We start from the raw sequence: 7,215 nt of genomic DNA, 5'->3' as shown, positions 1-7,215 counted from the left end.
AGCATTTTTTTTTACATTTATATGAAAAGTAAAGCTATTGAAAAAAAAATGGAGTATAAAAAACTTGAAGATTTGCACTTGCCTAAAAAAAGAAATGACAAAAAAAAACAACAAAAAAATCCAACAAATGGGGTTAGTTTCTAGCAGTGAATATTTTTGTGAATGTGTGCGAGCGAGTGTGATCCAGTCTGCACAATGTTCTTTTTTTTCCTGTTGCTTACCGAGATGTATGAAACATAAAAGAGGCCATTTTTGTTTTTGTCTTATTTTGTTCAGTAATTTCTCCTCATGTTCAGAGTGTGAGTGTGTACACCCCCTTCTTTTTTTTTTTTTCCAAACGGGGGATTTCATCTGTTTGTTCCGAGAGTGTGACTGAACCAGAGAGAGAGGGCAAACTGCACAAACATCCTTTCTCTCACCAGCTCTTCATCTTCAGATAGATTCAAAAAAAAAAGAAAAAAAGATGCATACATTTTGTAAATGTTAGCTTTGTTCTCATGACATGATGGCTCACCGCTGGTTTATTTCCCTCTGCCTCTCTGCGGCCCTTAAAGGGCCGGCGGACGCAGCGGATCATGAGGGGGGAGTTGGCGCGAGTGCATCTGAGTGAGATTTTCTAAGTATGAATGAGAGTGTGTGTGTGTGGTTCAGAGGATGTGTTCATTTACTGTTCATAGAAGTGAGTTAAGACTACAGGTACTCATTTTGTATGTGCTTTTTTTTTTCTACGTGTATGAATGCACATTTGTGCCTAAGAACTTTGATATAGGGTGCATGGCCATTGAGACATTAACTCTTTTCGAGAGCGGATGTGATGTGTGTCGGTGCTCAGCACATTGTATGTAAAGTTTGTAAGTTTATATCGTAAATATTTCTAGTTGTCTTTTGGGGGTGGGTGGGGGTGTTCGGGGTTTTTTTGGGGGTGGTGATCCATCAGAAAGGTTAGTCCAGTTCATTTTTTTTTCCTGGGGTGTGATCACGTTGCCTTTTGTCAGCTCTCGATCTTGTGAATGAAAGGTGTCGAGTTTCTGACTCTGGAAAAAAAAATACAGCATCTTTTAATGTGCGACTGCACAGAAACGGTGCGAGAAATGTTAGCATATTGTGTTACTTACTCGTTGTTGCAATTTGATAATGACGAGTTGTTTTTTTTAATAAAAATATATATGGAATATATACATTATATACAAAGTTTAAAAAGTATTTGGACTAAGATAATGAGCACTTGGGGCTGCTATTTTTGTTGTGTGTTAATTTTTTTATTTTGTTTCCCTAATTTTTTTTTTGTTTCCTTGCCATGTGAAGTGTGTATTACTTTTTTTTTTTTTTTTTCTTAAAACATTGAATGTATTCCAAAAAAAATTACAAACCCGTGCTGATAACAGATTTTGTTTTTCCTCAGAAGATTTCAAAAAATGGAAACAAAACAGAAAAAATAGCTTCTAAGAGGTTTTCATTTACACAGTGGGGAAGAAGAAGAAGAAGAAATGGAAAATAAAAACTCTGGATGGATACAGTTGAACACACTGCCTCTAACAATCCTGGTCGTAGTGACTCAGAATTAAAAAGAAAGGACTTATTTTCTATTCCATACTGGAGCTTTGGTTGTTTACAAGCCACATGGATAACTGTGGGTGCAGTTTTGTTTTAATTTTTAAAAGTTTTTTGTTTTAGTTTTTGTTCCCACATGAGGCGGGTGGGGTTTGCAAGTGCGCTTCTGCCATATGGACAATGAGTGGTGTTGGGGTCTTTTTTCTTTTTGTTTTGTTTTTTCTTTTTTTTTTTTTTTCTTTTTTTGCTTGAGGACGAGTGGCAGGAATCTGAACAGCATGGACAAACTCCTCTAAGTCGGCCTTGTTTATATATATATACACATATATAAAAAAAAAGAAACCTCGAGGATGGACTTTGTTTTCTGGATTGCAGGGCTAAAAGAGCCTTGAGGGAACTGAGAGGCCAAAAAAAATAAATGAATAAAAAAAGAGGAGGACACCTGATCTGCGCGCTCGTCTTCACCTCAACCCTCCCACGCACTCGCACCCTGCCCTCACCGGCTCACCTATGCACTTTTGTTCATTCAAGCTGTGAGGTACAATTCTGGGGATGGGAGCACAATTTACAACAGGAGGATTGCTACGACTTTTGATTCAAGAAAAGGAAAAAAACAAAAGTCGCCGAAAAAGATATTCCCAAACTAAAAACGAGAGACTTCGAGAAGCCCCGTCTTCTCCCACCTCCTGTATATAAGCATATTTTTGTATTACCTTTCAAAGTAGAACGAGAGAAAAAAAAAAATTGCAAATGGATGAAGGAAAAAATTTCATGAGACGTTGGACTGAATGTTCCTCATGGAAAAGAAACCAATAGTTTTCAATAGTTTTAAGTGGACTCGCTGCGAGTTTCCCTTTATATGCCACTAACCTTGAAATAATTGGGGGATGGAAGGGAAACGAGCGCGGACTGAGGCGTTGGATATGCCTACTGGTGGCTGCTTGTCAAAGCAGAGATTGGAGTGGCCACAAGAGTTTGATCAACTCGCACAGTCGAGAGCCGGACGCCGTTCTGAAGAGCCGTCGCCAAGGACGCTTCCACTTGGTTTTCCCAACCTGACGACGGCCTTCAGAATGATGGAGTCCTGCAGGAGGAGAGCTGCGTGGTAAGTTCTTTTAAAATATCTCACTTGGACATCTGACACTTCATCAAGAAGCCAATATTGGATTTGTCATTTTCAATTCATTGTCTACAAACAGAAGCAACAAGTTTTACCCAAAATCTTTAACTTTTTTGGACGTATATCATGTAGAGTTAAACTTAGAAATTGTTTGCTTTTGGCTCCTCTTCTGGTTTTTATTGTTCTTGGCCACATCCTGTCAACCTTTAAAGATGTCTTTTATCGTTATGAAGCGGATGATATTCAGTTGTACAACTCAGTTCACCCAAAATCTCTGAATTTGACTGAATTTGAATAGTGGATGGCTGTTCAGTTTACTTCAATAAAGACAAACTGAAATATTTTTCTTTACACCATGAAAAGCATGTCTAAGATAAAGCAAACACTTTGGCATAACTTTTGATCCCAGTTTGACTTTGAATTCACGTTTCAAGTCTCTGATTTGTTCCTGTATTTATCATCTGAGAAAATGCTGTTGTTTTACGTACTGAACAGGAAATAATTATACATGATTTTGTTTCATCGACCAGTTCATTGTATGTAAAACCTCAGAACAGTTGCATGTTGTTAAAAATGCTGCTCCCTGGTGTCAAAATCCTCCAAGTTTTTACATGCGAGTCCAATCTTGGCGAAACGACACTAGGTCTGGTTTATTTTAGAGTGAAAATTAAGATATTCCTAACATCCAAGCCAGTTTCCTTTCTTTAGAGGGTGACAGTTGAGTTGTTCTCCCAAACTTTACCAATTGGTGACACATCTGGTTAACATGACAAAAATAATTTAAAAAAGGCCCTAGAGACATGCCAAGTGTTAGACTTTCACTGAGATTTTTAGACTTTTCAGCTGTTCTGAGTATTTGTCCGATAAGAAATATGCCGCAGTCTAAAGTCAGTGGAGAAAAATTCAACCTCCACCCTTCTAAAGTAAGAACCGAGAAGTACGGTCAACCTTGGTCTAATTTGTGAATTGAAGTTGTTTTCTCTTTCTGTGTGTCCTCTTCTCAGGCGATTGGCTTTGCTTTATTTGCTGCCCTCTGTGACGAGGATTTAATCTGCAGCCGACCCATGAATCAGCTCGCCTAAACCTGCTCTTTCGAACTTTTACCCCAAGACACTTGTCTCGTCCTCGGACTGGGCAGGCCATCGGCATTATCAGTCGGACAGTTCATCACCCATTGCGTTTGGCTCGGGGTTTGATCAGACGCTCTCTGACGAGGATAAGGGCAACAAAAAAAAGGGGGGGGAAGATGATCTCAACCTGAGACCTTGGAGAAATGGTTCTTCAAATAACCGGCCCCATCCTGTCTAAGAGGTCTCGGACAAGAAAACGCAGAAAGATGGCGGCTTTTTGAAATCCCTGCTGCCGTGGAACTGGATAGACTTGTACAAAACAACAACAAAAAAAAGACTCTAAAACACGACTAAACACAAACACGTCGCAGAAAATTCTCAAGTCCAAAGGAGCGGCAAACATACACTACATGCACATTTCCAGCAGAAGTTACACATAATAAGGATCCATAAATATCAACTCACAGAGACACAAACACAACAGCGCTCATCAATTCAAGTGGTGCGCTTTGTAAATAATGTAAAAGTTGGTTTGGATGACTTTTTTTTGTTTGTTTCTCATTGTGGGGTTTTGCTTTATTTCTTTGTTCAACATGCCTTAAATTGTATAGCAGAGTCTTGGATGACTAACTGAAAATGTTCTCAATGATAAAAGTTAGTTGGAAACCATCTTGTTAACTGTATTCAGGTTGAACAAAGTTTTTCAACAGCGCTTTTGTTCTGTTGGCTAACAGAATTGTTGTGTATAGACCTCCTTACATATACATCCGATCACCTTTAAAAGTTACTAGCTAACTACAGAGTAGAGCGACAAGTCTTTAATTTTTTTTTCTTTTTCTAAATCTAACTTCGCTGGTGGTTGGATTTTTGTTGCTCTTTTGTTTTCATGAAAACGCAGAGTGAATTTGTTCGGAGTTGATTTGTTTTGTTGTTTTCTGAAGGTCTATACTCTGGGGAGCTGAGCTGACCGGGATGCGTTTCAATAACCGGCCCCTCGCTGTGCTGCATCAGTATGCAGTTTGGGTAAATTTAGTCATCCTTAAATTTCAAATACGAGTTAGTGCATTTGGACTCTTTTTACACTCCAGGAGAATTGTATGATTTTAGAAAAAATATATATATATATACTGTTGTGCAGATGTGAGAGAATCTCAGGCTTATTTACTCTAAAAGGAAGCTTTATAATTGGAGATCCGTTGACCAAGGTTTTCATGATCAGTTCTGATATCTGTATTTTTAAGATCTGGAATTCTGATTCTGCCATCTTATATTTTTTCTTTAATAACTTTTACAGTAAAGAAGAAAAAAAACCCATTTGCAGCAGATTACTTTGTAGAGGTAATAATTTTGAACGGATGTGACAGAATTGCAAGGTCGCCATTTATGCGTCAGAGCCAGTGGCAGTTCCCACATTTAACCAAACACAAAACCTGCATCAGTGCTATTTTGGAAGCAAAACTCGGTAACACTTTTTATAATTTCTCAATAAGATCTAAAGTATTTATCGGTTTAATACCAGTCTTGGGCTTGGCAACCTTTTTTTCCATCCTAAGCCCAGCTGCAGATCAGAGACCAACTGTAGTCGGTAGCCGGATGCAGCGAGTTACTTTTTTTTTTACAGTGGAAAACTCCAGGGGGCGCTGCTCGTCATTGACTGAACATGCAATTAAGCTATAAAAAGTTCCTTACGATGCAAAGTTGCAGCTTATTTTTTTATTTTTTAACGTGCAGATGTTACTTCTCAACCCACTCTAGTGCATGTCGCTCTGGGTGGAGAGCGGTAAAGAAATACCACTGATCAAAACATGAGTTTCAAACATTTCTCTGATTTTCATTAAATTGTCAAAGTACGTGTTGTTAGTTGATGTCGAAAATGGTGGGAGTTCTTATTTTTGCTGCATTTAATATGCAGGAATGGAAAGTATCCCTGATCTACCAATCAGAGCCGTTCAAAGAAAATACTGGCCCGATTCTTTAGAGGATTGATTTGTCCCTCTTTGTTTCTATTTGAAGGTGAAGCCTCTTCCGTCCGGGGTGGTCAACTCTGGCGCTCGAAATCTACCATCCTGCAACTTTTAGAAGCTTTCCTTCTCCAACACGCCTGGGTTTTCTCATAAACATGCAATTTAGCTCGGTAAATGACAGCTATTTGACCGAACAGCTTCAGGCAGAAGCTATTTGTGTTGAAAAGAGATTCGTCTAAACGTTGCAGGATAGTAGATGTCAAGTCCTGGACTTGGCCACCCTTGATCTAAAAAGATTTGAAGCGTCAAGTGTTTTTAATCAGATTCTTTTTGTACCTTTGCAAACTACAGAATGTCATTTTTAATCCAAGCAGCTGATGACTATCGCCAACTTGTCTAATTATCGTCCTTAGCTATCATTGAGAAGTTGCAGAAGACTTAGGCTAGAATTGTTAAATTGCGACCAGATGTTTGAATTTAGCAAGATATGCATTTGCAAAAAAAATAATTATTCAAAATCTACTTTAAGCAACTTTAGCATATTTTTAAGATGACATTTGGTAGTTTTAATGCACTGAAAAGGCTTTTAATAGTATATAAACTTCAGAAACTTTGTCCAAAAAGAAAAGGAAAAAAGGATGATTGGTTACACACTTATTAAATTGATCATGTGATTCTGTTGCAGCAAATTTAAATCAGATTGTGATTTCACAGTAATTGTATCCCAGTCAGCTCAGCTCCCCTTTGATTTGAGTCTTTTGAATGTTGTTATAATAACAGCAAACTGTACATTTAATGAAACCGTTTCGGAAAAAGAACAAGTGAAAAAATGTGTAAATAGTTTGGCTCCTGTTTGAAGAACAAAATAAATACTAAATAAATGGCATTTAGCTGTTCCTTCTGTGTTTTTTCTTTTACAAACTCATCAGAAAATACAATATAGTTGCAGTTAATTTTGTCCAGTAATTTAATTTAAAATGTATACATTTACCACAGTGCTACATTTCAGCATACATTTCTGTGAATTTTGATGACTACGGTTACTGCATACTAACTAAAAATATTAAATTAATTTATTTAAAAAAAAAAAAAAAGAAAGACTTTGGACCACCAAAGAACAGTAAAATCTTTTTTTCCCCCCTTTTCTTAGTCCAGGTAAGACACAATTACGGTTACTTTTAGTTTAGAATGGACTTTATTTCACATCCTTTGAAAGTGTCAATTCATGACGTTTGTTTTTCCTTCCGCTAAGTTTTTCTAAGATGTGATTGGATGCTGGGCTACTGTCAAATCAGCGGTCTTTCTTAGTCCTATGAAATCTAATTTTGAGTAGCTTAATGTTAGGTTTCCATTTAATGACAAGTAGCTGAAATCCAGCTAAATACATACTGACACTTTTATTTTCCCCGAGATCCATCTGTAGACTATTCTAAACAAAATCCTTTAAGTATTTGAGAGGAAACCTAACGCGGAAGTGGAGGGGAGCAAATCTCAAATCCCTTTAAACGAA

This window comes from Xiphophorus maculatus, chromosome 14 (genome assembly GCF_002775205.1).
Source record: "Xiphophorus maculatus strain JP 163 A chromosome 14, X_maculatus-5.0-male, whole genome shotgun sequence".
Lineage (NCBI taxonomy): Eukaryota > Metazoa > Chordata > Actinopteri > Cyprinodontiformes > Poeciliidae > Xiphophorus > Xiphophorus maculatus.
The sequence above is the reverse complement of the archived record's forward strand: the minus strand, read 5'-3'. Positions refer to the sequence as shown.